At 45.4% G+C, this 12,434-nt stretch overlaps 17 non-coding genes across 17 annotated transcripts; all 17 read right to left on the bottom strand.

The window, feature by feature from the left end:
* Positions 1 to 245: 245 nt before the first annotated feature.
* On the bottom strand, positions 246 to 318 carry TRNAT-UGU (transfer RNA threonine (anticodon UGU)). Its single transcript has one exon. It is a non-coding gene; the product is annotated as a tRNA-Thr (tRNA).
* Positions 319 to 917: 599 nt separating this feature from the next.
* TRNAT-CGU (transfer RNA threonine (anticodon CGU)) lies at positions 918 to 990 on the bottom strand. Its single transcript has one exon. It is a non-coding gene; the product is annotated as a tRNA-Thr (tRNA).
* Positions 991 to 1,966: 976 nt separating this feature from the next.
* Positions 1,967 to 2,039, bottom strand: TRNAT-UGU (transfer RNA threonine (anticodon UGU)). The gene has a single exon. It is a non-coding gene; the product is annotated as a tRNA-Thr (tRNA).
* Positions 2,040 to 2,343: 304 nt separating this feature from the next.
* On the bottom strand, positions 2,344 to 2,416 carry TRNAT-UGU (transfer RNA threonine (anticodon UGU)). The gene has a single exon. It is a non-coding gene; the product is annotated as a tRNA-Thr (tRNA).
* Positions 2,417 to 3,015: 599 nt separating this feature from the next.
* Positions 3,016 to 3,088, bottom strand: TRNAT-CGU (transfer RNA threonine (anticodon CGU)). The gene has a single exon. It is a non-coding gene; the product is annotated as a tRNA-Thr (tRNA).
* Positions 3,089 to 4,063: 975 nt separating this feature from the next.
* TRNAT-CGU (transfer RNA threonine (anticodon CGU)) lies at positions 4,064 to 4,136 on the bottom strand. The gene has a single exon. It is a non-coding gene; the product is annotated as a tRNA-Thr (tRNA).
* A 975-nt stretch (positions 4,137 to 5,111) lies between these two features.
* Positions 5,112 to 5,184, bottom strand: TRNAT-CGU (transfer RNA threonine (anticodon CGU)). Its single transcript has one exon. It is a non-coding gene; the product is annotated as a tRNA-Thr (tRNA).
* Positions 5,185 to 6,159: 975 nt separating this feature from the next.
* On the bottom strand, positions 6,160 to 6,232 carry TRNAT-CGU (transfer RNA threonine (anticodon CGU)). Its single transcript has one exon. It is a non-coding gene; the product is annotated as a tRNA-Thr (tRNA).
* Positions 6,233 to 6,535: 303 nt separating this feature from the next.
* TRNAT-UGU (transfer RNA threonine (anticodon UGU)) lies at positions 6,536 to 6,608 on the bottom strand. The gene has a single exon. It is a non-coding gene; the product is annotated as a tRNA-Thr (tRNA).
* Positions 6,609 to 7,207: 599 nt separating this feature from the next.
* Positions 7,208 to 7,280, bottom strand: TRNAT-CGU (transfer RNA threonine (anticodon CGU)). Its single transcript has one exon. It is a non-coding gene; the product is annotated as a tRNA-Thr (tRNA).
* Positions 7,281 to 8,256: 976 nt separating this feature from the next.
* On the bottom strand, positions 8,257 to 8,329 carry TRNAT-UGU (transfer RNA threonine (anticodon UGU)). Its single transcript has one exon. It is a non-coding gene; the product is annotated as a tRNA-Thr (tRNA).
* A 304-nt stretch (positions 8,330 to 8,633) lies between these two features.
* TRNAT-UGU (transfer RNA threonine (anticodon UGU)) lies at positions 8,634 to 8,706 on the bottom strand. The gene has a single exon. It is a non-coding gene; the product is annotated as a tRNA-Thr (tRNA).
* A 599-nt stretch (positions 8,707 to 9,305) lies between these two features.
* Positions 9,306 to 9,378, bottom strand: TRNAT-CGU (transfer RNA threonine (anticodon CGU)). Its single transcript has one exon. It is a non-coding gene; the product is annotated as a tRNA-Thr (tRNA).
* A 303-nt stretch (positions 9,379 to 9,681) lies between these two features.
* On the bottom strand, positions 9,682 to 9,754 carry TRNAT-UGU (transfer RNA threonine (anticodon UGU)). The gene has a single exon. It is a non-coding gene; the product is annotated as a tRNA-Thr (tRNA).
* Positions 9,755 to 10,353: 599 nt separating this feature from the next.
* On the bottom strand, positions 10,354 to 10,426 carry TRNAT-CGU (transfer RNA threonine (anticodon CGU)). The gene has a single exon. It is a non-coding gene; the product is annotated as a tRNA-Thr (tRNA).
* A 976-nt stretch (positions 10,427 to 11,402) lies between these two features.
* On the bottom strand, positions 11,403 to 11,475 carry TRNAT-UGU (transfer RNA threonine (anticodon UGU)). Its single transcript has one exon. It is a non-coding gene; the product is annotated as a tRNA-Thr (tRNA).
* A 304-nt stretch (positions 11,476 to 11,779) lies between these two features.
* On the bottom strand, positions 11,780 to 11,852 carry TRNAT-UGU (transfer RNA threonine (anticodon UGU)). The gene has a single exon. It is a non-coding gene; the product is annotated as a tRNA-Thr (tRNA).
* Positions 11,853 to 12,434: the final 582 nt, after the last annotated feature.

The raw sequence follows: 12,434 nt of genomic DNA, 5'->3' as shown, positions 1-12,434 counted from the left end.
CACAAAACCAAAAACCTGGCTCTCTAAGGAACTGGTGATCGATAAAACGACTGTTTTATCGCACACACACTTTAAAAGTTATTCAAACAAGTAAACTCCTAAGTTAGTTGTTGCCCAAAACAATGCCACACCTGTACCAAGTCAGTGCTACCGTGCCCCTGCTGTTTCTTATTAGCATCGCTGAAATCTTAAAAAAACAGCCTCTCGATTTGTCAATATGGCCGAAGTACGATGCAAAACTACACAGGCCCCAACGAGAATTTAACTCACGACCCATGGCTTACAAGACCAGTGCCCTAACCACTGAGCTATGGAGCCACTCATTTTCCACACCTGCAAATTCAGTGTTAAAAAGCTCACAAAACCTGTTACTGCAAGATGGCACCAATGCTTCAACTGAGAAGTGTATACAGGTAGGAACAGTTCCACACTGCCCACCAGGGATTATTTGTCTGTCTGTCGTGCATAGCCACGCCCTCGATTTGTATTTGATAGAGCGCTTCGGGCGGGCTCAGTACTACGTGACGCGCCGCCCCACGCAGCTTGCGCCGTGTGACACAGATCGCACGAATGCGCTGTCCAACCAAGTTCCTACCTGCCCACTCCGAAGGAACGTGTTTGCGATGTGGCCAAAAACGACTAATTGCATAACACAGCTTCATGTAAACTTGACCATGTTAGCGACTCATGACTTGGGAAGTTTGAATTTAAACACGTACACATATGACTCTTCTAAATAATAACTTTCGGTTGGCAATAATCCAGAAAAAAACTGCCACATTACTGATAAATACTAGGTCCACTTTGCATCCCGGTTTCCTCAATAGTGACTCGGTGTTTTCCCACAGCAAACGCCAATTTTGAAAACCAAGGGGTTTAATGTTTCACTCAGTCTCTTTGAAGAATAAGCAAAACGCAGGCCCCAGTGAGAATTGAACTCACGACCCCTGGTTTACGAAACCAGTGCTCTAACCCCTGAGCTATGGAGCCAGTTGGCTACAGTTTTATGCAAACCTCTTGAGGTGAGAACACAATTGAGGAAACATATCACAAAACCAAAAATCTGGCACTCTGAGGAACTGGTGACCGATAAAACGACTGTTTTATCGCACACACACTTTAAAAGTTATTCAAACAAGTAAACTCCTAAGTTAGTTGTTGCCTAAAACAATGCCACACCTGTACCAAGTCAGTGCTACCGTGCCCCCTGCTGTTTCCTATTAGCATTGCTGAAATCTTAAAAGAACAGCCTCTCGATTTGTCAATATGGCCGAAGTAGGATGCAAAACTACACAGGCCCCAGCGAGAATTTAACTCGCGACCCATGGCTTACAAAATCAGTGCCCTAACCACTGAGCTATGGAGCCACTCATTTTCCACACCTGCAAATTCAGTGTTAAAAAGCTCACAAAACCTGTTACTGCAAGATGGCACCAATGCCTCAACTAAGAAGTTTATACAGGTAGGAACAGTTCCACACTGCCCAACAGGGATTATTTTTCTGTCTGTCGTGCATAGCCATGCCCTCGATTTGTATTTGATAGAGCGCTTCGGGCGGGCTCAGCACCACGTGACGTGCTGCCACACGCAGCTTGCGCCGCGTGACACGGATCGCACGAATGCGCTGTCCAACCAAGTTCCTACCTGCCCACTCCGAAGGAACGTGTTTGCGATGTGGCCAAAAACGACTAATTGCGTAACACAGCTTCATGTAAACTTGACCATGTTAGCGGCTCATGACTTGGGAAGTTTGAATTTAAACACGTACACATATGACTCTTCTAAATAATAACTTTCGGTTGGCAATAATCCAGAAAAAAACTGCCACATTACTGATAAATACTAGGTCCACTTTGCATCCCGGTTTCCTCAATAGTGACTCGGTAATCTCCCACAGCATAGGCCAATTTTGAAAACCAAGGGGTTTGATGTTTCACTCAGTCTCTTTGAAGAATAAGCAAAATGAAGGCCGCAGTGAGAATTGAACTCACGACCCCTGGTTTACAAAACCAGTGCTCTAACCACTGAGCTATGGAGCCAGTTGGCTGCAGCTTCATGCAAACCTCTTGAGGTGAGAACACAATTGAGGAAACATATCACAAAACCAAAAACCTGGCTCTCTGAGGAACTGGTGACCGATAAAACGACTGTTTTATTGCACACACACTTTAAAAGTTATTCAAACAAGTAAACTCCGAAGTTAGTTGTTGCCCAAAACAATGCCACACCTGTACCAAGTCATTGCTACCGTGCCCCCTGCTGTTTCTAATTAGCATTGCTGAAATCTTAAAAGAACAGCCTCTCGATTTGTCAATTTTGCCGAAGCAGGATGCAAAACTACACAGGCCCCAGCGAGAATTGAACTCACGACCCCTGGTTTACAAGACCAGTGCTCTAACCACTGAGCTATGGAGCCACTCATTTTCTGCAACTGCAAATTCAGTGTTAATAAGCTCACAAAACCTGTTACTGCAAGATGGCACCAATGCCTCAATTGAGAAGTGTATACAGGCAGGAACAGTTCCACACTGCCCACCAGGGATTATTTGTCTGTCTGTCGTGCATAGCCACGCCCTCGATTTGTATTTGATAGAGCGCTTCGGGCGGGCTCAGCACCACGTGACGTGCTGCCACACGCAGCTTGCGCCGCGTGACACGGATCGCACGAATGCGCTGTCCAACCAAGTTCCTACCTGCCCACTCCGAAGGAACGTGTTTGCGATGTGGCCAAAAAGGACTAATTGCGTAACACAGCTTCATGTAAACTTGGCCATGTTAGCGACTCATGACTTGGGAAGTTTGAATTTAAACTTGTACACATATGACACTTCTAAATAATAACTTTCGGTTGGCAATAATCCAGAAAAAAACTGCCACATTACTGATAAATACTAGGTCCCCTTTGCATCCCGGTTTCCTCAATAGTGACTCGGTGCTCTCCCACAGCATAGGCCAATTTTGAAAAACAGGGGGTTTAATGTTTCACTCAGTCTCTTTGAAGAATAAGCAAAACGCAGGCCCCAGTGAGAATTGAACTCACGACCCCTGGTTTACGAAACCAGTGCTCTAACCCCTGAGCTATGGAGCCAGTTGGCTACAGTTTCATGCAAACCTCTTGAGGTGAGAACACAATTGAGGAAACATATCACAAAACCAAAAACCTGGCTCTCTAAGGAACTGGTGATCGATAAAACGACTGTTTTATCGCACACACACTTTAAAAGTTATTCAAACAAGTAAACTCCTAAGTTAGTTGTTGCCCAAAACAATGCCACACCTGTACCAAGTCAGTGCTACCGTGCCCCTGCTGTTTCTTATTAGCATCGCTGAAATCTTAAAAAAACAGCCTCTCGATTTGTCAATATGGCCGAAGTACGATGCAAAACTACACAGGCCCCAACGAGAATTTAACTCACGACCCATGGCTTACAAGACCAGTGCCCTAACCACTGAGCAATGGAGCCACTCATTTTCCACACCTGCAAATTCAGTGTTAAAAAGCTCACAAAACCTGTTACTGCAAGATGGCACCAATGCTTCAACTGAGAAGTGTATACAGGTAGGAACAGTTCCACACTGCCCACCAGGGATTATTTGTCTGTCTGTCGTGCATAGCCACGCCCTCGATTTGTATTTGATAGAGCGCTTCGGGCGGGCTCAGTACTACGTGACGCGCCGCCCCACGCAGCTTGCGCCGTGTGACACAGATCGCACGAATGCGCTGTCCAACCAAGTTCCTACCTGCCCACTCCGAAGGAACGTGTTTGCGATGTGGCCAAAAACGACTAATTGCATAACACAGCTTCATGTAAACTTGACCATGTTAGCGACTCATGACTTGGGAAGTTTGAATTTAAACACGTACACATATGACTCTTCTAAATAATAACTTTCGGTTGGCAATAATCCAGAAAAAAACTGCCACATTACTGATAAATACTAGGTCCACTTTGCATCCCGGTTTCCTCAATAGTGACTCGGTGTTTTCCCACAGCATACGCCAATTTTGAAAACCAAGGGGTTTAATGTTTCACTCAGTCTCTTTGAAGAATAAGCAAAACGCAGGCCCCAGTGAGAATTGAACTCACGACCCCTGGTTTACGAAACCAGTGCTCTAACCCCTGAGCTATGGAGCCAGTTGGCTACAGTTTTATGCAAACCTCTTGAGGTGAGAACACAATTGAGGAAACATATCACAAAACCAAAAATCTGGCACTCTGAGGAACTGGTGACCGATAAAACGACTGTTTTATCGCACACACACTTTAAAAGTTATTCAAACAAGTAAACTCCTAAGTTAGTTGTTGCCTAAAACAATGCCACACCTGTACCAAGTCAGTGCTACCGTGCCCCCTGCTGTTTCCTATTAGCATTGCTGAAATCTTAAAAGAACAGCCTCTCGATTTGTCAATATGGCCGAAGTAGGATGCAAAACTACACAGGCCCCAGCGAGAATTTAACTCGCGACCCATGGCTTACAAAATCAGTGCCCTAACCACTGAGCTATGGAGCCACTCATTTTCCACACCTGCAAATTCAGTGTTAAAAAGCTCACAAAACCTGTTACTGCAAGATGGCACCAATGCCTCAACTAAGAAGTTTATACAGGTAGGAACAGTTCCACACTGCCCACCAGGGATTATTTTTCTGTCTGTCGTGCATAGCCATGCCGTCGATTTGTATTTGATAGAGCGCTTCGGGCGGGCTCAGCACCACGTGACGTGCTGCCACAAGCAGCTTGCGCCGCGTGACACGGATCGCACGAATGCGCTGTCCAACCAAGTTCCTACCTGCTCACTCTGAAGGAACGTGTTTGCGATGTGGCCAAAAACGACTAATTGCGTAACACAGCTTCATGTAAACTTGACCATGTCAGCGACTCATGACTTGGGAAGTTTGAATTTAAACACGTACACATATGACACTTCTAAATAATAACTTTCGGTTGGCAATAATCCAGAAAAAAACTGCCACATTACTGATAAATACTAGGTCCCCTTTGCATCCCGGTTTCCTCAATAGTGACTCGGTGCTCTCCCACAGCATAGGCCAATTTTGAAAAAAAGGGGTTTAATGTTTCACTCAGTCTCTTTGAAGAATAAGCAAAACGCAGGCCCCAGTGAGAATTGAACTCACGACCCCTGGTTTACGAAACCAGTGCTCTAACCCCTGAGCTATGGAGCCAGTTGGCTACAGTTTCATGCAAACCTCTTGAGGTGAGAACACAATTGAGGAAACATATCACAAAACCAAAAACCTGGCTCTCTAAGGAACTGGTGATCGATAAAACGACTGTTTTATCGCACACACACTTTAAAAGTTATTCAAACAAGTAAACTCCTAAGTTAGTTGTTGCCCAAAACAATGCCACACCTGTACCAAGTCAGTGCTACCGTGCCCCTGCTGTTTCTTATTAGCATCGCTGAAATCTTAAAAAAACAGCCTCTCGATTTGTCAATATGGCCGAAGTACGATGCAAAACTACACAGGCCCCAACAAGAATTTAACTCACGACCCATGGCTTACAAGACCAGTGCCCTAACCACTGAGCTATGGAGCCACTCATTTTCCACACCTGCAAATTCAGTGTTAAAAAGCTCACAAAACCTGTTACTGCAAGATGGCACCAATGCTTCAACTGAGAAGTGTATACAGGTAGGAACAGTTCCACACTGCCCACCAGGGATTATTTGTCTGTCTGTCGTGCATAGCCACGCCCTCGATTTGTATTTGATAGAGCGCTTCGGGCGGGCTCAGCACCACGTGACGTGCTGCCACACGCAGCTTGCGCCGCGTGACACGGATCGCACGAATGCGCTGTCCAACCAAGTTCCTACCTGCCCACTCCGAAGGAACGTGTTTGCGATGTGGCCAAAAACGACTAATTGCGTAACACAGCTTCATGTAAACTTGGCCATGTTAGCGACTCATGACTTGGGAAGTTTGAATTTAAACACGTACACATATGACACTTCTAAATAATAACTTTCGGTTGGCAATAATCCAGAAAAAAACTGCCACATTACTGATAAATACTAGGTCCCCTTTGCATCCCGGTTTCCTCAATAGTGACTCGGTGCTCTCCCACAGCATAGGCCAATTTTGAAAAAAAGGGGGTTTAATGTTTCACTCAGTCTCTTTGAAGAATAAGCAAAACGCAGGCCCCAGTGAGAATTGAACTCACGACCCCTGGTTTACGAAACCAGTGCTCTAACCCCTGAGCTATGGAGCCAGTTGGCTACAGTTTCATGCAAACCTCTTGAGGTGAGAACACAATTGAGGAAACATATCACAAAACCAAAAACCTGGCTCTCTAAGGAACTGGTGATCGATAAAACGACTGTTTTATCGCACACACACTTTAAAAGTTATTCAAACAAGTAAACTCCTAAGTTAGTTGTTGCCCAAAACAATGCCACACCTGTACCAAGTCAGTGCTACCGTGCCCCTGCTGTTTCTTATTAGCATCGCTGAAATCTTAAAAAAACAGCCTCTCGATTTGTCAATATGGCCGAAGTACGATGCAAAACTACACAGGCCCCAACGAGAATTTAACTCACGACCCATGGCTTACAAGACCAGTGCCCTAACCACTGAGCTATGGAGCCACTCATTTTCCACACCTGCAAATTCAGTGTTAAAAAGCTCACAAAACCTGTTACTGCAAGATGGCACCAATGCTTCAACTGAGAAGTGTATACAGGTAGGAACAGTTCCACACTGCCCACCAGGGATTATTTGTCTGTCTGTCGTGCATAGCCACGCCCTCGATTTGTATTTGATAGAGCGCTTCGGGCGGGCTCAGTACTACGTGACGCGCCGCCCCACGCAGCTTGCGCCGTGTGACACAGATCGCACGAATGCGCTGTCCAACCAAGTTCCTACCTGCCCACTCCGAAGGAACGTGTTTGCGATGTGGCCAAAAACGACTAATTGCATAACACAGCTTCATGTAAACTTGACCATGTTAGCGACTCATGACTTGGGAAGTTTGAATTTAAACACGTACACATATGACTCTTCTAAATAATAACTTTCGGTTGGCAATAATCCAGAAAAAAACTGCCACATTACTGATAAATACTAGGTCCACTTTGCATCCCGGTTTCCTCAATAGTGACTCGGTGTTTTCCCACAGCAAACGCCAATTTTGAAAACCAAGGGGTTTAATGTTTCACTCAGTCTCTTTGAAGAATAAGCAACACGCAGGCCCCAGTGAGAATTGAACTCACGACCCCTGGTTTACGAAACCAGTGCTCTAACCCCTGAGCTATGGAGCCAGTTGGCTACAGTTTTATGCAAACCTCTTGAGGTGAGAACACAATTGAGGAAACATATCACAAAACCAAAAATCTGGCACTCTGAGGAACTGGTGACCGATAAAACGACTGTTTTATCGCACACACACTTTAAAAGTTATTCAAACAAGTAAACTCCTAAGTTAGTTGTTGCCTAAAACAATGCCACACCTGTACCAAGTCAGTGCTACCGTGCCCCCTGCTGTTTCCTATTAGCATTGCTGAAATCTTAAAAGAACAGCCTCTCGATTTGTCAATATGGCCGAAGTAGGATGCAAAACTACACAGGCCCCAGCGAGAATTTAACTCGCGACCCATGGCTTACAAAATCAGTGCCCTAACCACTGAGCTATGGAGCCACTCATTTTCCACACCTGCAAATTCAGTGTTAAAAAGCTCACAAAACCTGTTACTGCAAGATGGCACCAATGCCTCAACTAAGAAGTTTATACAGGTAGGAACAGTTCCACACTGCCCAACAGGGATTATTTTTCTGTCTGTCGTGCATAGCCATGCCCTCGATTTGTATTTGATAGAGCGCTTCGGGCGGGCTCAGCACCACGTGACGTGCTGCCACACGCAGCTTGCGCCGCGTGACACGGATCGCACGAATGCGCTGTCCAACCAAGTTCCTACCTGCCCACTCCGAAGGAACGTGTTTGCGATGTGGCCAAAAACGACTAATTGCGTAACACAGCTTCATGTAAACTTGACCATGTTAGCGGCTCATGACTTGGGAAGTTTGAATTTAAACACGTACACATATGACTCTTCTAAATAATAACTTTCGGTTGGCAATAATCCAGAAAAAAACTGCCACATTACTGATAAATACTAGGTCCACTTTGCATCCCGGTTTCCTCAATAGTGACTCGGTAATCTCCCACAGCATAGGCCAATTTTGAAAACCAAGGGGTTTGATGTTTCACTCAGTCTCTTTGAAGAATAAGCAAAATGAAGGCCGCAGTGAGAATTGAACTCACGACCCCTGGTTTACAAAACCAGTGCTCTAACCACTGAGCTATGGAGCCAGTTGGCTGCAGCTTCATGCAAACCTCTTGAGGTGAGAACACAATTGAGGAAACATATCACAAAACCAAAAACCTGGCTCTCTGAGGAACTGGTGACCGATAAAACGACTGTTTTATTGCACACACACTTTAAAAGTTATTCAAACAAGTAAACTCCGAAGTTAGTTGTTGCCCAAAACAATGCCACACCTGTACCAAGTCATTGCTACCGTGCCCCCTGCTGTTTCTAATTAGCATTGCTGAAATCTTAAAAGAACAGCCTCTCGATTTGTCAATTTTGCCGAAGCAGGATGCAAAACTACACAGGCCCCAGCGAGAATTGAACTCACGACCCCTGGTTTACAAGACCAGTGCTCTAACCACTGAGCTATGGAGCCACTCATTTTCTGCAACTGCAAATTCAGTGTTAATAAGCTCACAAAACCTGTTACTGCAAGATGGCACCAATGCCTCAATTGAGAAGTGTATACAGGCAGGAACAGTTCCACACTGCCCACCAGGGATTATTTGTCTGTCTGTCGTGCATAGCCACGCCCTCGAATTGTATTTGATAGAGCGCTTCGGGCGGGCTCAGCACCACGTGACGTGCTGCCACACGCAGCTTGCGCCGCGTGACACGGATCGCACGAATGCGCTGTCCAACCAAGTTCCTACCTGCCCACTCCGAAGGAACGTGTTTGCGATGTGGCCAAAAAGGACTAATTGCGTAACACAGCTTCATGTAAACTTGGCCATGTTAGCGACTCATGACTTGGGAAGTTTGAATTTAAACTTGTACACATATGACACTTCTAAATAATAACTTTCGGTTGGCAATAATCTAGAAAAAAACTGCCACATTACTGATAAACACTAGGTCCCCTTTGCATCCCGGTTTCCTCAATAGTGACTCGGTGCTCTCCCACAGCATAGGCCAATTTTGAAAAACAGGGGGTTTAATGTTTCACTCAGTCTCTTTGAAGAATAAGCAAAACGCAGGCCCCAGTGAGAATTGAACTCACGACCCCTGGTTTACGAAACCAGTGCTCTAACCCCTGAGCTATGGAGCCAGTTGGCTACAGTTTCATGCAAACCTCTTGAGGTGAGAACACAATTGAGGAAACATATCACAAAACCAAAAACCTGGCTCTCTAAGGAACTGGTGATCGATAAAACGACTGTTTTATCGCACACACACTTTAAAAGTTATTCAAACAAGTAAACTCCTAAGTTAGTTGTTGCCCAAAACAATGCCACACCTGTACCAAGTCAGTGCTACCGTGCCCCTGCTGTTTCTTATTAGCATCGCTGAAATCTTAAAAAAACAGCCTCTCGATTTGTCAATATGGCCGAAGTACGATGCAAAACTACACAGGCCCCAACGAGAATTTAACTCACGACCCATGGCTTACAAGACCAGTGCCCTAACCACTGAGCTATGGAGCCACTCATTTTCCACACCTGCAAATTCAGTGTTAAAAAGCTCACAAAACCTGTTACTGCAAGATGGCACCAATGCTTCAACTGAGAAGTGTATACAGGTAGGAACAGTTCCACACTGCCCACCAGGGATTATTTGTCTGTCTGTCGTGCATAGCCACGCCCTCGATTTGTATTTGATAGAGCGCTTCGGGCGGGCTCAGTACTACGTGACGCGCCGCCCCACGCAGCTTGCGCCGTGTGACACAGATCGCACGAATGCGCTGTCCAACCAAGTTCCTACCTGCCCACTCCGAAGGAACGTGTTTGCGATGTGGCCAAAAACGACTAATTGCATAACACAGCTTCATGTAAACTTGACCATGTTAGCGACTCATGACTTGGGAAGTTTGAATTTAAACACGTACACATATGACTCTTCTAAATAATAACTTTCGGTTGGCAATAATCCAGAAAAAAACTGCCACATTACTGATAAATACTAGGTCCACTTTGCATCCCGGTTTCCTCAATAGTGACTCGGTGTTTTCCCACAGCATACGCCAATTTTGAAAACCAAGGGGTTTAATGTTTCACTCAGTCTCTTTGAAGAATAAGCAAAACGCAGGCCCCAGTGAGAATTGAACTCACGACCCCTGGTTTACGAAACCAGTGCTCTAACCCCTGAGCTATGGAGCCAGTTGGCTACAGTTTTATGCAAACCTCTTGAGGTGAGAACACAATTGAGGAAACATATCACAAAACCAAAAATCTGGCACTCTGAGGAACTGGTGACCGATAAAACGACTGTTTTATCGCACACACACTTTAAAAGTTATTCAAACAAGTAAACTCCTAAGTTAGTTGTTGCCTAAAACAATGCCACACCTGTACCAAGTCAGTGCTACCGTGCCCCCTGCTGTTTCCTATTAGCATTGCTGAAATCTTAAAAGAACAGCCTCTCGATTTGTCAATATGGCCGAAGTAGGATGCAAAACTACACAGGCCCCAGCGAGAATTTAACTCGCGACCCATGGCTTACAAAATCAGTGCCCTAACCACTGAGCTATGGAGCCACTCATTTTCCACACCTGCAAATTCAGTGTTAAAAAGCTCACAAAACCTGTTACTGCAAGATGGCACCAATGCCTCAACTAAGAAGTTTATACAGGTAGGAACAGTTCCACACTGCCCAACAGGGATTATTTTTCTGTCTGTCGTGCATAGCCATGCCCTCGATTTGTATTTGATAGAGCGCTTCGGGCGGGCTCAGCACCACGTGACGTGCTGCCACACGCAGCTTGCGCCGCGTGACACGGATCGCACGAATGCGCTGTCCAACCAAGTTCCTACCTGCCCACTCCGAAGGAACGTGTTTGCGATGTGGCCAAAAACGACTAATTGCGTAACACAGCTTCATGTAAACTTGACCATGTTAGCGGCTCATGACTTGGGAAGTTTGAATTTAAACACGTACACATATGACTCTTCTAAATAATAACTTTCGGTTGGCAATAATCCAGAAAAAAACTGCCACATTACTGATAAATACTAGGTCCACTTTGCATCCCGGTTTCCTCAATAGTGACTCGGTAATCTCCCACAGCATAGGCCAATTTTGAAAACCAAGGGGTTTGATGTTTCACTCAGTCTCTTTGAAGAATAAGCAAAATGAAGGCCGCAGTGAGAATTGAACTCACGACCCCTGGTTTACAAAACCAGTGCTCTAACCACTGAGCTATGGAGCCAGTTGGCTGCAGCTTCATGCAAACCTCTTGAGGTGAGAACACAATTGAGGAAACATATCACAAAACCAAAAACCTGGCTCTCTGAGGAACTGGTGACCGATAAAACGACTGTTTTATTGCACACACACTTTAAAAGTTATTCAAACAAGTAAACTCCGAAGTTAGTTGTTGCCCAAAACAATGCCACACCTGTACCAAGTCATTGCTACCGTGCCCCCTGCTGTTTCTAATTAGCATTGCTGAAATCTTAAAAGAACAGCCTCTCGATTTCTCAATTTTGCCGAAGCAGGATGCAAAACTACACAGGCCCCAGCGAGAATTGAACTCACGACCCCTGGTTTACAAGACCAGTGCTCTAACCACTGAGCTATGGAGCCACTCATTTTCTGCAACTGCAAATTCAGTGTTAATAAGCTCACAAAACCTGTTACTGCAAGATGGCACCAATGCCTCAATTGAGAAGTGTATACAGGCAGGAACAGTTCCACACTGCCCACCAGGGATTATTTGTCTGTCTGTCGTGCATAGCCACGCCCTCGATTTGTATTTGATAGAGCGCTTCGGGCGGGCTCAGCACCACGTGACGTGCTGCCACACGCAGCTTGCGCCGCGTGACACGGATCGCACGAATGCGCTGTCCAACCAAGTTCCTACCTGCCCACTCCGAAGGAACGTGTTTGCGATGTGGCCAAAAAGGACTAATTGCGTAACACAGCTTCATGTAAACTTGGCCATGTTAGCGACTCATGACTTGGGAAGTTTGAATTTAAACACGTACACATATGACACTTCTAAATAATAACTTTCGGTTGGCAATAATCCAGAAAAAAACTGCCACATTACTGATAAATACTAGGTCCCCTTTGCATCCCGGTTTCCTCAATAGTGACTCGGTGCTCTCCCACAGCATAGGCCAATTTTGAAAAACAGGGGGTTTAATGTTTCACTCAGTCTCTTTG

Source organism: Lethenteron reissneri, chromosome 11, assembly GCF_015708825.2.
Source record: "Lethenteron reissneri isolate LAM-NWPU_2019-01 chromosome 11, ASM1570882v1, whole genome shotgun sequence".
Lineage (NCBI taxonomy): Eukaryota > Metazoa > Chordata > Hyperoartia > Petromyzontiformes > Petromyzontidae > Lethenteron > Lethenteron reissneri.
Note: the sequence above shows the minus strand (reverse complement) of the source record. Positions and strands in the feature narration are given on the sequence as shown.